This window comes from Ailuropoda melanoleuca, chromosome 1 (genome assembly GCF_002007445.2).
Source record: "Ailuropoda melanoleuca isolate Jingjing chromosome 1, ASM200744v2, whole genome shotgun sequence".
In the NCBI taxonomy this organism is placed as follows: Eukaryota; Metazoa; Chordata; class Mammalia; order Carnivora; family Ursidae; genus Ailuropoda; species Ailuropoda melanoleuca.
Window position 1 is genome coordinate 93,244,684 of NC_048218.1, and position 17,470 is coordinate 93,262,153.

Sequence of the window (17,470 nt, forward strand, 5' to 3'; positions counted from 1 at the left end):
AAATAACATAAAGATTATTCTAAATAAATCTAAGCTATTGTTATAGTGCAGTCATTAAAAAAATCACATAGTAGAAAATTAGATTATGACATTAAATAATGTTTTAAAATATTTTAATAAAGTAAATTATGTAATAAAAGGTACAGTATAATCCTATTTTGTAAAAATATTTTGTAAAAGTGTGTTTATTTACACAAATAAAATACTTGAAAAGACTGACAACAACATGTTAAAAATTGTTACTTCTATGGTTGATATCGACGGTTTCTATTGTTTTTCTCCTGTGTTATTTTATTAGTCATTTTTTCCCAAATTTTCTTCAACGAACATACACTGCTTTTATGAGAGAAAGTGTAAAGCCATAACAATAAAATAAATTGCATGGCATATATTGATCCATGACAAAGTTAAGAGGACCTCAGTAGAAGTTGCTGCTATCAGTATATCAATAGCTCCTGAGGCAAGAGATGCTAATGACACCAAAAAGACCACGGGGAGAGGAGAATTGTGGAGGGGGACCCAGTGTATCCAATATAAGGTAATAGAATTTGAGGTTGATGACAGGAGGACCAAAAAGTCAATGTCTGCTGAAAACACAGAAGGTGCAATTTCAACATTAAGATCGCTACCACTGAAGTATGAAGTAATTTTTTCTAACGATCTGGAATAGAGTGATTTACCTTGAGTTAAATACATAAGGACCTGATTAAATTCATTAACTTCTTTATGCTTTCTTTGTAATTATTTTTATTTTCAGTTTCATTTTAGATGTCATTTCAGTGTCTGGGCAGGTCCACTACCATGGTGAAAGACAGGGGACACAACACTGGAACAATGTCTGAGCTAAGACACTGCTGATCCAGAACCTGTTTCTTCATACGCCATCTTATTTAGCATTTCTAGACCAGTTTGTGTGGTGGTTATGATCAATGTCTGTTTCCTCCCCTTGACTCTTAGGTCTTGTTCACTGCTGTACTTCCAGTGCCTGTCAGTTCCTGGCCTAAAGCAGGCACTCACTAAATAGTCATTGAATGAATGAACAAATGGATGAGTTTCAACAAGTTATTTAGTCTCTCTGAGACTCAATTTTTTTTCCATTTATAAATTTGGGGTTACTAGTCTCAGATCTTTTAAGGCCACCATAACCCATTTTAAACAAAATCTTACATAAAATCCTGATCTACTCAATGCTTAAAAAGTGGAGTTTCTCAACAATTGTTGGAGAGGATGTGGAGAAAGGGGATCCCTCCTACATTGTTGGTGGGAATGCAAGTTGGTACAGCCACTCTGGAAAACAGTGTGGAGGTCCCTTAAAAAGTTAAAAATTGAACTACCCTATGACCCAGCCATTGCACTACTGGGTGTTTACCCCAAAGATACAGACGTAGTGAAGAGAAGGGCCATATGCACCCCAATGTTCATAGCAGCATTGTCCACAATAGCCAAATCGTGGAAGGAGCCGAGATGCCCTTCAACAGATGACTGGATTAAGAAGCTGTGGTCCATATATACAATGGAATATTACTCAGCTATCAGAAAGAACGAATTCTCAGCATTTGCTGCAACATGGACGGCACTGGAGGAGATAATGCTAAATGAAATAAGTCAAGCAGAGAAAGACAATTATCATATGGTTTCTCTCATCTATGGAGCATAAGAACTAAGAAGATTGGTAGGAGAAGAAAGGGATGAAGAAAGGGGGGTAATCAGAAGGGGAGATGAAGCATGAGAGACTATGGACTCTGAGAAACAAACTGAGGGCTTCAGAGGGGAGGGGGGTGGGGGAATGGGATAGGCTGGTGATGGGTGGTAGGGAGGGCACGTATTGCATGGTGCACTGGGTGTTATACGCAACTAATGAATCATCAAACTTTACATCGGAATCCGGGGATGTACTGTATGGTGACTAACATAATAAAAAATCATTTAAAAAAAAAGTGGAGTTTCTCTGTAATAGCCGATGAAAATCCTGGAACAGCTCCACATCCATATCCTCCTCTTCACACACATGTGCACACACACATGTACACACTTGTGTGCGCACACAGAGACATACACAGTAACTTCCTTGAGTTACGTTCTTGAAACTCTCCAACTTCTTAAATTCAGGTAAATTCCTGGGAACATTTAATTTGGAAACTACTGAACTAGACAATCTCTAAGAGTCTTTCTGTGATTCTAGGTCTCTCAACAAAGGTTGTTCAGCTGTTGTTTTTACTTGCCAACCTCTCAACAAATTAGCACAAACTTGCGTTCTAACTTTTGGAAAACTCAGCCCATTAGCCCGTTTCTGTTACACTTTGGTTTACAATGCCAGAAATGCAAGCATATTTTTTGATGATGTCTCAGGCATCCTCCACTCTCCCTATCAAAACTTCACATTTACAATTACGATTTGATAGAATTAGTTTTGTCTATCCACATGCAAAATGAATAAGACTGACAATATCCTGTGTTGGTGGATATGAAAGAACTGGGTCTCTTATATATTGATGGAAATGTAAACGGGTTCCCTTTTCTTGAAGACAGATTAGTAAGTTGTATCAAAATCCTAAAAAACTGTACATATTTTATACTCTATTCCACATTTAGAAATGTATCCTAAGGAAATAATATAAATGTCCAGAGATTATGTAGCCTTAATTGAAGTTTCCATTTACCAGGGACCAGTCAAATAATGATAATTGTGATATTGGATATAACAAGAAATACATATTTGGTCTTCAACCTCTGGCTCCTAGAACAAGAAACTTTTAAAATCCTTAGAGTTTTCTGAGTGATAGAGATGGAAGAAGCATCTTTTGTTATTCATAATAATCCCCTTTCAATCATACCTGAGTTTATGCTAATAAGGTTACTCTTGGTGGGTCCCTAGATGGCTCCAGGATGGGGGTTGGTTTGCCAAAGGAACCAACCATGTGATGAGAGGGTTGGGACTTTTTCTCCTTCAACACCTCCACCCCTATACTCAAGGGAGGGAAGCAGGGAAGAGGAGCTGAAGACTGAGGTAATCATCAATGGCCAAGAATCTAATCCATCATGCTTATATAATAGAACTTCCATAAACTCCCCTAAAATGATGGGGTTTGGAGAAATTCAGTTGGTGAACACAGTGAGGTGTTGGGAGGGTGGCATTCTCATAGAGTACATGGAAACTCTGGGTCCCTTGTCCCTAATACCTTGCCCTAAACATCTCTTCCATTTGGCTATTATGGAGTTATATCTTTTATAATGAATTGGTCGTAGTAAGTAAAGCATCTTCCTCAGTTATGTAGCTGTTCAAGCAAATTATTAAACCTGAGGAGAGGATTATAGGAAATCCCAATTTATAGCCAGTTGGCCAGAAGTATAGGAGGCTTGGGACTTGCAATTGGCATTGGAGGTGGAGGCAGTCTTTTGGGACTGAGTCCTTAAATCTGTGGGGTCTCTGCTAATGCCAGATAGTTAATGTTACAACTGAGTTGACTTGTGGGACACCCAACTGATGTCTGAAGAGAATTTGGTAATTGCTCAGTGTGGAAAAGCCACATATGTAGTGTCAGAAGTGTTGTGAGTAAAAATAGCTCATAGCAATCCATACACTGGAATGCTATATATACACAAAATATTAGAAGAAACGTATACTTTTACCCTCCAGAAGTAGAGGTTTCACATATTCGAAGTTTTTATTAAGGCTTTCCATATTTTAAAATTCATATTTTGGTGAATATGAAATATTTCAGAGTAAAATTCTATTTGGAGGCAAAACATAAAGGAAAATACATTCCACAAAAGAAAATATTTCGAAATGTCAGGAAGTTCCATAAACTGTAAAAATGATGAATTGGAAAAATATTGGAATATATATTAACTTCTAAGGGGTTTATTAATATCCACGATATATAAAAAGCTCCTATACATCAACAAAAATGTACATGCCTATAGAAAAATGACAAAATGGCATAAAGAAGCAATGTAGTATAACATGTATTCAAAAGGCCAAGGAGTACATACAAATTTCAGCCTCCTGTGTAAAAAAGTAACAAGTAAACAGGAACAATAATCAGATACTGTTGGACACATCAAATGGTGAGACTGAGAATAAATGGTACTGATAGTCCTAATAGAATGAAATATGGCTTCATGATTCTAGTTGGGCTACATATCAAGGTCTTATACTTGACTGCATAATTACATTTTCAAGAATTTAGCCTAAGAAAATAATCGAGGATGTTTGTAAAAACCAAAGATTGCTCACTGCAGCATTATTTTGAAAAAATAGAAGAGTAAAAAATCTTGTTATTTGATAGTATGAAAATGAGTAAGGATATTTTGCTGTAATCACTGAATGGGATATTATGCAGCTATTGGAAATTATGTAGTAGATTTATCTTAACTGACACAGAACAAATAGGTTTCATAAGACATTAAGTAATTTAAATAAGGAAAAAAGAAATGGGTTAGGTTACAAAACGATACAATCAATATGATACCAGAATTTATAAAAGCAAAACCAAACCAAAAAAGTACATATATTTTCTAGAAGAACCCATAATATAATAAAAGTGAAACCACTCCGGAAAACAGTATGGAGGTTCCTCAAGACGTTAAAAATAGAGCTACCCTACAACCCAGCAATTGCACTACTAGGTATTTACCCCAAAGATACAGATGTAGTGAAAAGAAGGGGCACATGCACCCCAATGTTCACAGCAGCAATGTCCACAATAGCCAAACTGTGGAAGGAGCTTGGAGATCTCTGCAGTTTCTTGTTTTCAGTTAATGGAGAAAATTTTAGGACAAGCTGGTAAGGAAAAACTAAGGAACAATGAAGGGTGAAGTCAGTAATAGATAACACAGAAAACACATGATATCTAGAGAAAAGAGAAGCCCGCTTCCTGCTTTCCTTACTATGCTTTATTCCGCCTCCAGGAATGAAGAGATAAAATGCCCATTTCATAAAATACTAGAACTGTATCAAGCCTTACACATGTCCCTCTAAAGCCAGTGCTTTTGTGTGTGGACTAGAGGCAAGTTGGTGGGGGTTTTACTCTCAAGTCTTTCACTCTGCTACCAGATGACGGTCTGTGACCTTTAGAGTTGGTTTCCCTTATTTATCTTTAACTATGATTTTTTTCACACCCTTTTTATGGCGCTAAACTGTTTGGTAAAAAGCACTTCTGGTCTCTAAGACTTAATTTTTTATTTAATCACATCCTTGTTGCTTTCTCTCTACTGTTATGGACAGTGACACATTGTCAGCAAAATCACAGCCCTGTGTCTATGAGCACTGCAAATGTCTTTGAGACTGACGGATGATTTTTATGTGGGGAGTTCTGGATAAATATGCAGGTAAACCACAAATCATCCCATAGGGCTTAGCATTAAAGTCATCTCCTTCACACATTCACAATTGCGTGGTTTTGGACCTCTATTAAAAATAGGACAAATCAATGTGATTAAATCAATGAAACCTTACCCATCTGATTTCATAATTGGAAACAGAGGTAAATATGATCTAATAATCCCAATAGCTTTTCGTAGAAAAAATATGTGTAACAGCAAAGTCCTAAATAGTAACTTGAAATAAAGTATTGAAACCATGCTGAGATAGTCTAAGTCAGATGTTGGACAAAATCCCCACTTCCCTGCCCAATTTATTCAGCATTCCATGGTCTACTTCTACGAAAAGAGGTGCTGTTACCAAACTTCAGTTTATGGGTGAACTAGTCTTTCAACTACATTTATAATGAAAGCTGTCTAGGAAAAGAAAAATCACTTTCCTGCACAGGGCCAAACAAAAAGGAGATGATCCATGTATGTTTGTTGAACAAATGAAGAAAAGTCTTCCCATCTTTTGTTGGATTAGGATTAGATGGCTGTACACACAGAATCTGCTTATGTCAATACAGAATTTAATTAAGCAGAGTAATTGCTAATGTCAATAGTTGCTGGTAGGCAGCTTTTCTTTCGAACTGTTGGAATTTTTTACTAAATGTACCATGCTATCAGAGGAAAATGACTCTGTCTTTGATTTTATCCCAAGTGAAGGAAAACCACAGCTTTGGGAAATTTGTCTGTGCTGTATAATACATCACCTTAGTTCATCCACGTATTTCTAAAAGCAACAAAACTTAATATGTTAATAATTTTCTTCCTCTTACTTTCCAAAATTGTCAGTTGTTACTAATTCATTGCTGGCAAACTGTGGACCTTATAGGTGATGGACATTAACTCCCAAAGGACCATGAACTTGAACTTGTAAATTCAGACCTGCCTTCCTTGGTGCTCAGCAAAATGGCACCTGCTGTTCGCCACTGATTATGGTGAATAACTTTCCCAAAATAACCCATAACTCAAAACACGTACAGTTGCCCAGAGAAAACATGCACAATTTCATTTGCAAAGGACACTGTTCTTTGTTAATTGTTTTAAAACAGCTAAGGAATTTTTCCTTTCACTATACAAGAGGGGTCTTTGCTTTACCCTACCACATTGCAGTATTAAACTTAATCCCAATTGTCCACTAGTCTTTTGCCCAGGAAAGTAAATTCTAGGGTGCATGAACTGTTGTCATCCTTTAGCATAACTTCAAGTAGCCTAAGAAGTCTCCCTAATGCAGGAACCCCTAGACCATGAAGGGAGTTCAATCTTTGACAGAGAAAGCTTGGGGATTTAGGAACTGTGATATAGTATGAAGTTCCCAAGGGAGGTTCATAAGGAGAGATTTGTTGCCAACTTGGAGATATGGTGATGAGGAGACCAGAAAGGAGGAAAAAAAAACCAAAAACCATTATGAAGTTAGAAAAAGAAAAAAATACCTGAAAGAGTTAACTTGGGAAAAAGAGCTATACCCATCTGGGGAATGAGCAGCACTGGTCCCAGAATTGCATTTTCACAGAAGCAAGTACACTGTTTATATTTAGATTGTGTGCTAGGAGTTAATACGAATATCAAAAGTTTTAAAGGATAACTTTATTTACATTTTACTTAGTAAATGTACATTTTAAGTACATTAAAATGTACATTTTACTTAGAAAAATATGTTGCATGCATTAAAGAAGATGCTTATCCTTTGGGGAGTGTAATTAGGGAACAAGTGAAAATTATGGACGCCTCCCTTTGACACCCCTACTGAATGAGTTGAGGTTAGCATGCCAAGTCTTTTCAGAGAATTTTAATTTATTAAATAAAAATAAATGAGAGAAGATGGGCTTTTTATCACAAAAACCCACTACTATGAGTATATGCACATATTTTTTTCTCTTGAGTCTGTAGACTGTTTCTTACTGATGCACCATCACAAAATGCACAGTGGAGAATAAAAGTCTTCACCTCTCTTGCTTTGTTTGTGCATTTAAGCATTTTCCAGAAGTCTTTGTCTGGGATTTCTTATAAACTCAATGGGACACTTAACATCACTTTAAATTCTTGAATTCTGTCACAGCTCATCACCATGAATCATATTGCTATAGCTGGCTGCCCTCGCTTGAAAGAGAGTGAATAGGAACCGAGAGCCACAAATGGTTCCTGAGACAAAAGAGGAAACAGCTGTTTATGGAAAGGAACGTGTGAAGTAGATTATAGGGATAAAAAAAATGACTGTTTCAAACACACAATCTTGCAAAAATGGTACACAGTGCTGGAAAAAGTTTTATTGCTCTCAACAAGTTGTTCCTTTGCAGCAGGTAATATGTGCTCACTGTGACTTCCTCTCTCAGTGTTTGCTGTCTCATTTCAGCTGGTGGTATGGAAGGCACCAGGACTTACAGTGTTCATCAGTGATCTGAACACACTCCAGCTCATAGCCCCCATTGTTAACAGAGCAAGAGCTGACAGCTTGAACTCTGGAAAAGGCAAGAAACAAAATAAAACAGATGTCAAAAAATCCAGGGCTTGTTTGAACATAACTAGCATGCTGTGGAATCAATTGCTAAAGGAAATCTATTTCTTCCTATTTCTTACCTACCCCTGAGGGTCTTTGGCTAATATAATTTGATATCATCCCCTTCCTCAAAAGAAAACTAGCACATATATATTAGTCCCCAAATCAAGACAAACAGCACGGTCATAAACTACAAGATTCTTATTCTAATAAGGTATGCTCCTTCCTTAGTGACAGTGCTTCTCGCATTTGGAGGACAATATCCTTTCAGGGAGTCAGATTAATGAGAAGAAGATTTCCAGCTGTTGCTACAAATCATAGTACATACATGCCCACCATAGCTATGAAAATGCCCTCTGCAAAGAAAGAGCCTTTCTTTATATTGCTTTATTGTGGGTGATTTTTTAATGATAAAAATAAGCCACTAATTTTATCTTTACCCAGCTCATAGTAGGGTGTCCTGCACACAGTGGTCATTTCACAAATTCTGCTAAATGATTATCCAAGGATGTGGCAGCTGAAAAATTATGTTGAGAATTGGGGATAAATGTAAAGCAGTCAAATTTCTAAAACCAATTCTGAATTAGAGAAGATAATAGCGCACGACTCAAGGAAATGAATTGGCACTTCTCTGCTTTCCTCTACATCGACCCTGTGAGCTCCACCAGGGAAGTAACCATGGCTGCCAGTCTCCTCCCTGCTGTCACACCGCTGCCTGGCACAGTATATGGGGTGGGTTCAGCCAGCTTTGTGGACGTTAAACCTATGCAGTTGCAAAATGGTCCCACACATGGTTATCACCACCTTGAAATTCTTAATACTTTTTGAACAACAGACCCTATGTATTCATTTTTGTACTTGTTCTTGTAATTTACATAGCCAGTTCTTCACTCAGTTACATGTGTAGAATGAATAGAAATAAATAAATAAAAGGAATGACTACCTAGCTTTTTCATTCTGAGTTCCAAAATTTTCAACCACATTCAGAGGTCTTCAAATTTATAACTTCCCTGAAAGTAAATCTAGCCTACATATTTAAAGCCTCATCAATGACATTTCTTTAGGAAAAAGAAAAAAAAAAGGAAAGAAAACCGCATATCTATATGTCATTTCAGTGTATTTTAATCTACATTTTTTCCATATTCTCCTACCTCATTGTGAGGTATTCTAGACATCATTTGTAATGTAGAGAAATCAAGAACCAAGGAAGGAAGTGATGATCTCATTCTTCAACACTCAATAAATAAATAAATTTCATGTGCTAAAGCCTGAAATAGAAAATATAAGGAATATAAAAAGAAATATGCAGCTCAATGATTGTTTTCAAAAATTAACTGTAACAAAAAGAAGAGGAAAGACAAGAGTGTGACACTTTCAAGCTGCATTTAAACATTTGTCAAGTGGTAAAATGCATAGACTGATGGTCAGAAGTAAAGAAATATAGATGTGTTTGTATAAGCAAAAAGATGTAAAAATTTAGGTATCTAAGAGAACCATGATCACCTACTCCTGCATCGATCATCTGTTGACTCTGGTGGGTAAGCTCAACTGAGTGGTAAACCATAACTATGAAAGTATAATAATTTAGGTAAATTTTTGATGTAAGCATAAGTACGTTGATTGATGAAAAGAATATTGTATAGACAATCCTGGTATAAAAGAACTTGATATACTTAATATATTACACAGAAATCTTGAATTCATTGAAGATGAAAAGGATCACTCAAAAATGGTGCTGGGATAATCATTGAATTATCTGGAAAACACACATAATTTAAGCCTATACTATACACCAAAATAAATAACAAGTAAATTAAACATTTAAATCTAACAAAATAAAACTATGAAACTACTAGATCAAATTATCTGTATTTCTCCATAAGCTGGATAAAAGACTCTTAAAATTCATAAGGAAGAAAAAAATGCAAAAGAAAAAGATAAATATATTGTGCTATATAAAATTTAAACATGGATATATTGAAAAACAAAAATTGAAAAACTGGAAGTATTTGCCATGTATGCAACAGGAAAAAAAAAACAAATCAACAAAATGTTATCTACATAGAAAAATAGAAGAAAGAAATATGCAGACAATTCAAAAAGAAGGAATGCATATGGTTAACAGACATATCAAATAATACAAACTACAATAATCATGAAATGTCATTTAAACTTCTGTAATCGGTACCATACTGTGGTACCCAGATTCCATTTGGGGACTGAAATATGCATTCCTTCAGCTGCTGGGAGTGTTAGCAACTGGCAAATTTCAGTGGAGACCCTCTCTAGAAGTGTCGTTTAACTGAAGAGTACACTTTGCCCGAGGTCACATCCCCTCCTCCAGAGGAGCCTGCACCTACAGATTGGTTGGGCGCAAGAATAATAAAGTCCCGCTGCCTTGTGCAAAGATGGGGTCAATATGAAAAGCTATTCCAACTCTGATATTCCCACAGAACTGGCCGAAGCAACTGTATCTAAGTTCAACTGCATCTCAATTCAACTCATCCATCTGCCCAATTGTCTTTCCCTCACCTCTCGCCTGTGTTGTTCCCAAGAGCACTCTTCAATAAATGTCCTCTATGGACATCTCAGAGTCTGTTTTCCAGAGAACCATACCTATGACAGTTGGTATTGGAAGTAGAGTAAAAGAAATCTGGAATTGTAATGAGAGGAAAGATGTTGAGTCTCAGTTTCAGCCTCAAGACCAGCTGCAGTGACAAGGACTCTAGTTCATTTCATTAACCTTACTCTTGCAAATTTTCCTGGGAAATGAAATAACCAGAATCCCGGAGAAGCTGTTCCTACTAATTATTACACAAAGCAAGTAGATCTGAGCGGTACAAAGCACGGACTGCAGTAGCTGCTCTGGCTACACTGCTGAATTTTTCCCCTCAGAACCACACTCATTCCTCAACTGCTGGCCGTGTTGGCTGTGTACTGCTCTTGGCCAATTTGTTCTCTAAAAGAATTGCCCTCAGCTGAAGAGAACCTTCTTATCCAAGGTCATGCCCCATCGAGCACAGCCTTCAAATTGTTACAAGGATATCAAGTTCCAGACCCCTTGCTTCAAGATTGGACAATTTTGAAGGAACATTCCAGCTCCATAAAGATTGGTAAACCCTTGTTGAAATTGCATTGCACTTCAATTTCCTTCTTTGCCTTGTCCTGCTTCCCTAACCCCTCACTTGTGTTGTTCTTAAACAAAAATATTAAAGTCTGTTTTTCTGGGGGAACCTAACCTATGACACCTATATTATTGGGGAAAATGATAAAATAAAAGATAATGTATAAGTTTTGCTTGGGCATAAAAAAAAGGGACAGTTTTCTCCCAAAATGCTGATAGAAATTTAAATTGCTATTTCCTGGAGGATAAGTTGATAGTAAACATAATTTTTGATGTAGTCATTCTATGCATGTTAATATAGCATAAAGCATGTCACTTTAGCAAAAGACAGAAAACCCAAAAATGGAATCTTTAAAGAAATTATTTATCATAAAATTTATTATTTTCTTAAATATATAATGGCATAGAAGAAGATATATAATAAAACTTAAAAAATAATTTCTAAAAATCATATAAACTTTTACTTTGTTTCTTTTAGAAAAGAAAAAGAAGTGTAAATTAACTCATAGCTGGGATGCCTGGGTGGCTCAGTAGGTTAAGTGTCTGCCTTCAGCTCAGGTCACAATCTCAGGGTCCTGGGATCAAGTACCACATCAGGCTCCTGGCTCAGCAAGGAGTCTGCTTTCCCTCTGCCTGCTGCTTCCCCTGCTTGTGTGCACTCTCTCCCTTTCTCTGATAAATAAATTAACTAATTAATTAATTAATTAATTAATTAAAATGTTAAAAAAAAAAAAGAACTCACAGCCAAGCCTACCAACTTGTCATTATTCCCTCCTTGTGGGAAAAAGATGGGATGAGCAGACTGAGGACACAGTCTCCTCAAGACTGGTGTGCTGCTCTTAAGCAATTTTTTTCTTGTCTATATTAAAGATAGGGAATTCTGCATTATTTTACTGGTCCTTTTCGAAGTTGATAATCATGTTTTCCTTATTGTTCTCTTTAGAATTTCCTCTTTAATATCAGTGCTTTTAGGCACTTCTAAAAATCTATACATTTCTACATAATACCTTGGAAATAATTACCCACGACTATCCCAAAGTTTAAAAATATAATGAATTAATACTCACCATAGGCCCTTAATTTGTTGTCTGGATTGCAACCATATAAGATCAGACATTCTTCTCCATTTGAACAGTTTCTTGGATATCCCTGCTTAGAAAACCTCTGTGGTTCATATCCCCTCTGAAGAATTTCTTCTACACTAGCTCTGAGGTGCTAGGAAGAATCCCACTGGCAGGTACCACCTACATCTGGGCCAGAGAAGCATGGCGTTGTTAGAATTAGGAAGTACAAAGTCCTGGAACTCTTTGATGAGTCTTTCCCTTGGAGTCCCCCACTTCCCATTTCATTCAATTCAAAGAACTGAGGTACAGTCTCATTTGCTAAGAAAGAAGGTCAGGGAGTCCTAGTCCAAAAGCTGTTAAAACCATATAGATGACTGATTGATAATGGATAGATAGACAGATAGACAGCAAAAGCCCTGGGAGTACATAGCCTTTCTATTACCTAGTTCTGGCCCAAGGATCAGTCCAGGCCTCAGTACCCACATTCCCACCTAGTACAATGAAAATACTAAAACAGTTTAATTCTGATGGCGGTGGTGATGATTTTTTACATCCTTCTTTTTTTTTTTAAAGATTTTATTTATATTTACATGTTGCCTTTATTCAGAAAAAAATAGGACAACGTATTTGTAATAACGATGGCAAATGGTTATTATGCTTGCTTTGTGAAATACTGTATATTTTTTAAAAAGATGAAATTCACAATTTTAAAAGGTTAGCAAAGTATCTTAGCAAACTCATAAAAAGAAACACAAATGACACATTTATTTTTAGAATCTGAACTTAATAAAATGATGTACATGGTTTTATTTAATTAGTAAACATTGTAAGAGACAATAAAATTTTGTGCCAGGAAGGATAAGACAGGAACTCTTACGTAGTGGTAACTGATTAACAAATTGTCTTAAAATTTGGAAAACATTTTGACAATAGGTATCAAGAATTTTTTAAAATATGCTTTTTTAAAACTTCTTTTATACTTTAATCGTCCTGCTTGAAATCTCACCTAGAAAACATTAAAATATCTAGATAATATATGCAAATAAATATGAACATCAGCATTATTTAGAAGAGAAAAAAGATCCCATGAAATAGATGTTTATTTAAATTTATCAAAAGGTATTTGCTCCAGTTAAAGTGCATTTTACAAATAGTTTTAGATTAAAACATATTGAGATGTAGGGGTGTATGTGTGTAATATGTGTGCTGCTGTATGAATATATCCTAAAAAGTAGCATCGTTTCAATTATGAAGAGAAAAAAAACATGCAAATTAAAGAATGGAATGAAAGAAGCCCAAATGTTAACATGGTTGCTTCTGAGTGGTGGGTTGTTGTTGACTATTCTCTATTTATTTATACTTTTTTGTACTTCCTTTTTTTTTTTTTTTTTTTTACACTAAGGATGTAATCCTTAGGAAATCAGGGAGAAAAAAAAGTAAAAGAACAAACAACAATAAAAAAAACCAAAACAAACAAAAAAACCCCAAAAAACCCTGAGGTTTCCACACAACCTTTCATTAAGTGTGTATTATGAAACTAAGTAAGGTATTATATGGTAATTAGCTCCATAGAATATTATTCAAAATATCTGGATTTTAATCCTTGCTCTGATAATTTCTAGAAGCATGACTTCAGTCTCTCTTATTTACTGATTGTTTGATAGTAGGAGATTTATTTAATTCCTCCAAGCTTCAGTTTTCACATCTTTAAAAAGATTATAATGAGTATTTCACAGGATTGTTGGAGGGATTGAATAACTTTAAAGGGAAAGCACCAAGCAATGTTCCTGGCACCCTCTAGGGGTTCCATTAATGTTTGTTGAAGGTAAAACAGCTGGGTGGTTCCATCATTGAAAATCACATTTTTTTAAAGTGTAGAAACAGCCTTACTTCACAGTTCTGGGTCACAATCTCCTACCCAGACAAAAGAATACCCTAAAAATATCTGAGCCTCTGGAAACTAATCAACTCAACAGAGCAATGGCAGTGGGAATATCAGTCCTCCTGGCTTAGAATTCTTTTTCTTTCTTTTTTTTCTTTCTCTTATTCTTTAATCTTCTTTAAAGTTTTGTTGTTGTTGTCTGCTTTCTTGATCTGGAGACTTATTCAACCTGAATTATCTCCTCAGGATTTGTCTTATTTTTTAATATATTAAGTAATGATGAGCTTTTATTCATTGTGCATTTGAAGTGGTATCATTCTATGTATTAAATTCATATAGGAAATTTTTTTTCTTCAAAAAGGAGGAACATGGAAATAAAAAAGGAGGGACATCTGTATTCATTTCTGGACATTTTAGACATGGTAGTTCCAAAGGACTGCGAAGCAGAAATTAATCCCACTGCCTGTGGAGTTCTGAGGACAAGCAGGGCAGCGGCTCTCATTTAGAATCCTCCTTTGCCATCTATTAAGAAGTGAGCATGGTAGAGCTGGCCATGGGGGAGGCTTTTTGATTCTCAATTCCTCTGAACATTGTCAGTGTTTAATCAATAGCTAGTCCGGGCATCATTAAACATGTGCTCTCAGTTCAGGGTCCTCTGATCGGAATGGCTGAGGGAATTGCTCAGTTTTGCTGTCAAGTGCAAAAAAGGGTGCCTATATTCAGGTTAGCCTACTTAAAAGATACAATTTTAAACCATATTGCATTAAATGAAACCTGTTTTAATGGGTCACATGGAATATCAATTATTCTTGATCTCATAATTTGTGCTTCCAATGCAGGATATATCCTACTGAATTTGTGACTCTGCACTTACTAATTTATGATTTCTACAAGGAGAAGGGTTAGCAAATGTGTCAGTCACTGGAATCAAGGAAGCCTATTCTTTCACATCTTAAATTTTGTAGTTGGATGATTCCATGCAAGTTAAATAACTGTGTAACAAAGCAGGACAGTCTGTTTCAACATTTAGGGTGGGGTTGAAGAAGCCTAATACACAATGGTTTGTTTCTAGTTTTAATCCATTATTCTGGTTTGTATGGGATATGGCACATAGGGAAACCATCACTAGATTCATGGAAATACAAGAGATGAAATAATGTAGTTCTTACACCACCGGGCCTCATAAAAGTTTTAATGAGAAATAAGGAAGCTTATTAAATCTCTCTCTCTCTCTCTTTTAAAATAAGGCCAGGTTGAGACTAGACTGTTTTTAAGTTTGAGGAATTTAAAAAATGTGAGTTGTAGGAATCAGGGCATTCTCCCCAGACAAAAGAGGACTAATTAATTGGCTTGGTTTAAAAACAAATTTGCATTATCCCTCCCTGAATCCAAGAGAAATATTGAGATCTTGAACATTTTTTTCCAACATACAATATAGAAAATGCTAGAGGCAGAAAATCAATCAAACCATTCCATTGCAATTATTTAAATTTTGAGTCATATACGATATTCACTTCTAAAATAAATTAACGTGGGCACTGAGATTATGGCAGAGCAGAACAGGCAGAGGCACTCTGGCTATTGGTTTATAATCTATGAATCTCGTTCGGTAGGGACCAACATGACGAAGTCTTTTAGTAAATACGAAAGCATACAATGTAAAACCTTCAAATCAAATTTTAAACAATGTCAAACTAGAATAAGTCTTGGAACGCCTTTCTTTTTACTTTATTACAAGTCATAGGGTTGTTATTAAATAATACACAAAATGTTAGAATTTGATGCAAACGCTCATGCACTTATAATGTATATTCAAATGATTATATTGACTTTGACACAACTAATTTTCAAACTGTGAAAAATCAAACTATAAAATGTTATATGGTCTATGTGATATTATTTTTTGTAAAATAAAATTCACATGGTTGAGTATACATGGGAAAAAGACTGCAGCTTCCTGGTATTTGGTCTCTTGACTGTCATAATCCAACGTGACAGGATTTCTCACCAGTCCAGCCTTAAGGCAATAATCTCTTGATGGGGTCTCTCAGATTCTATGTGTGCCTAATCCATTTTCCATGCAACACGGTGATGGGAACCCTTTAAATTTTAATTGGTGTCTTTTCTTTCCTTAAAAAGATTTAACAATAAAACCCAAACACCTTACTTTTGAAAAAACGTGTGTTTATTTTAACACAGTGGATTTAATTGATCAGCTATGCCCAAAGGGCATATCATGGATTTATCCATGATATAAACTGAGTGGCTTTCCTCAAGTTGCTTAGCCTTCCTATCTTTCATTCCCGCCCCCCACATTGCTAAAATAGTCATCTAGCACCCACCTCATAGGATTTTATGAGGTTTAAATGAAACGGTGACTAGAGAGAGCTTAGCACTGTGCCCCAGTAGATAACAAGCACTCCATAAATATGAGTCATTGTTATCACTTAACAACATGCCCACGTTCACACTGCTAGTTGGTGCAAAGCTGGGATTCTAACTTAGAGCTTTGAGGTGCCAAAGCTTATGATCTTTCTGCTGGGCACTCTGTATATCAGATGTCTTAAGGGAGATTTAGATGAATGTTGGCTCCCGTTCAGTTCACAGTCAGATCCTCCAGCACAGGCCTGTAGTGAAGAATTTCTATATTGTCAGTTGAAGTGAGAGCCATAAGATTTAGATACCAGATACTGGGGAGGTAAGGTTGATATTCTGTTGTGAAAGCTTAAGAGTCTGACTTGTTTTCCTGCCCAGGCAGAAGGCCAACCCACAATAGTCCCGACCATCCAGTGTGGGTGGGTATCTACAGAATGAGCCAACTTTTCATTTTCCAGAGAGAATACAGAGAATCTCCCTAAGTTCCCAAACTTGGGATGAAATAAGGGTCTAAACTACCATATCACATAGCCTGGAAAGGAGAAGTTTAGCAAAGTTTACAATGGCAGATGTACTCAACTGTCTACTTGTCTCCTTCCTCCTCTCAAAAAGTATAAAGCAGGGGCGCCTGGGTGGCTCAGTCATTAAGCATCTGCCTTCAGCTCAGGGCATGATCCTGGAGTCCTGGGATTGAGCCCCACGTCGGGCTCCTCTGCTGGGAGCCTGCTTCATCCTCTCCCAATCCCCCTGCTTGTGTTCCCTCTCTCGCTGGCTGTCTCTCTCTCTGTCAAATAAATAAATAAATAAATAAATAAATAAATAAATAAATAAATAAAATCTGAAAAAAAAAGTATAAAGCAGCTTCAGTATACTTCTCCATGATGTTTACTGATTTCAGAGAAGTACTCTATAGGGCTATAAACCCAAGTCTGTGATTCCAAATCTATAATATTAACCTTTGAATCCCAGTTTCAGTATCTTTAGAATGATAATATCAATATCTGCCTCTTAAGGTTGTTGTGAGGATTGGAGATAATGCTTTTAAAACCATAGTAACCATTATTATTGATGGTCACAGTCAAAATTACTCTAAACTACCTAGATTCTAAAGTTTGAATCTCTGGATTAATTAATGTGTCTGAAAACATAGTACTTGGACG

General features: G+C 36.1%; 1 protein-coding gene across 1 annotated transcript in view; it reads right to left on the reverse strand.

Moving 5' to 3' along the window:
• LOC109489339 overlaps nt 1–17,470 on the reverse strand; it is a 420,733-nt gene that overhangs the window by 22,218 nt on the left and 381,045 nt on the right. Inside the window, exon 8 of the transcript XR_004626285.1 lies at nt 12,056–12,238. The gene's annotated coding sequence lies outside the window, so the exon portion shown is untranslated. The remainder of the gene's footprint in view (nt 1–12,055; nt 12,239–17,470) is intronic.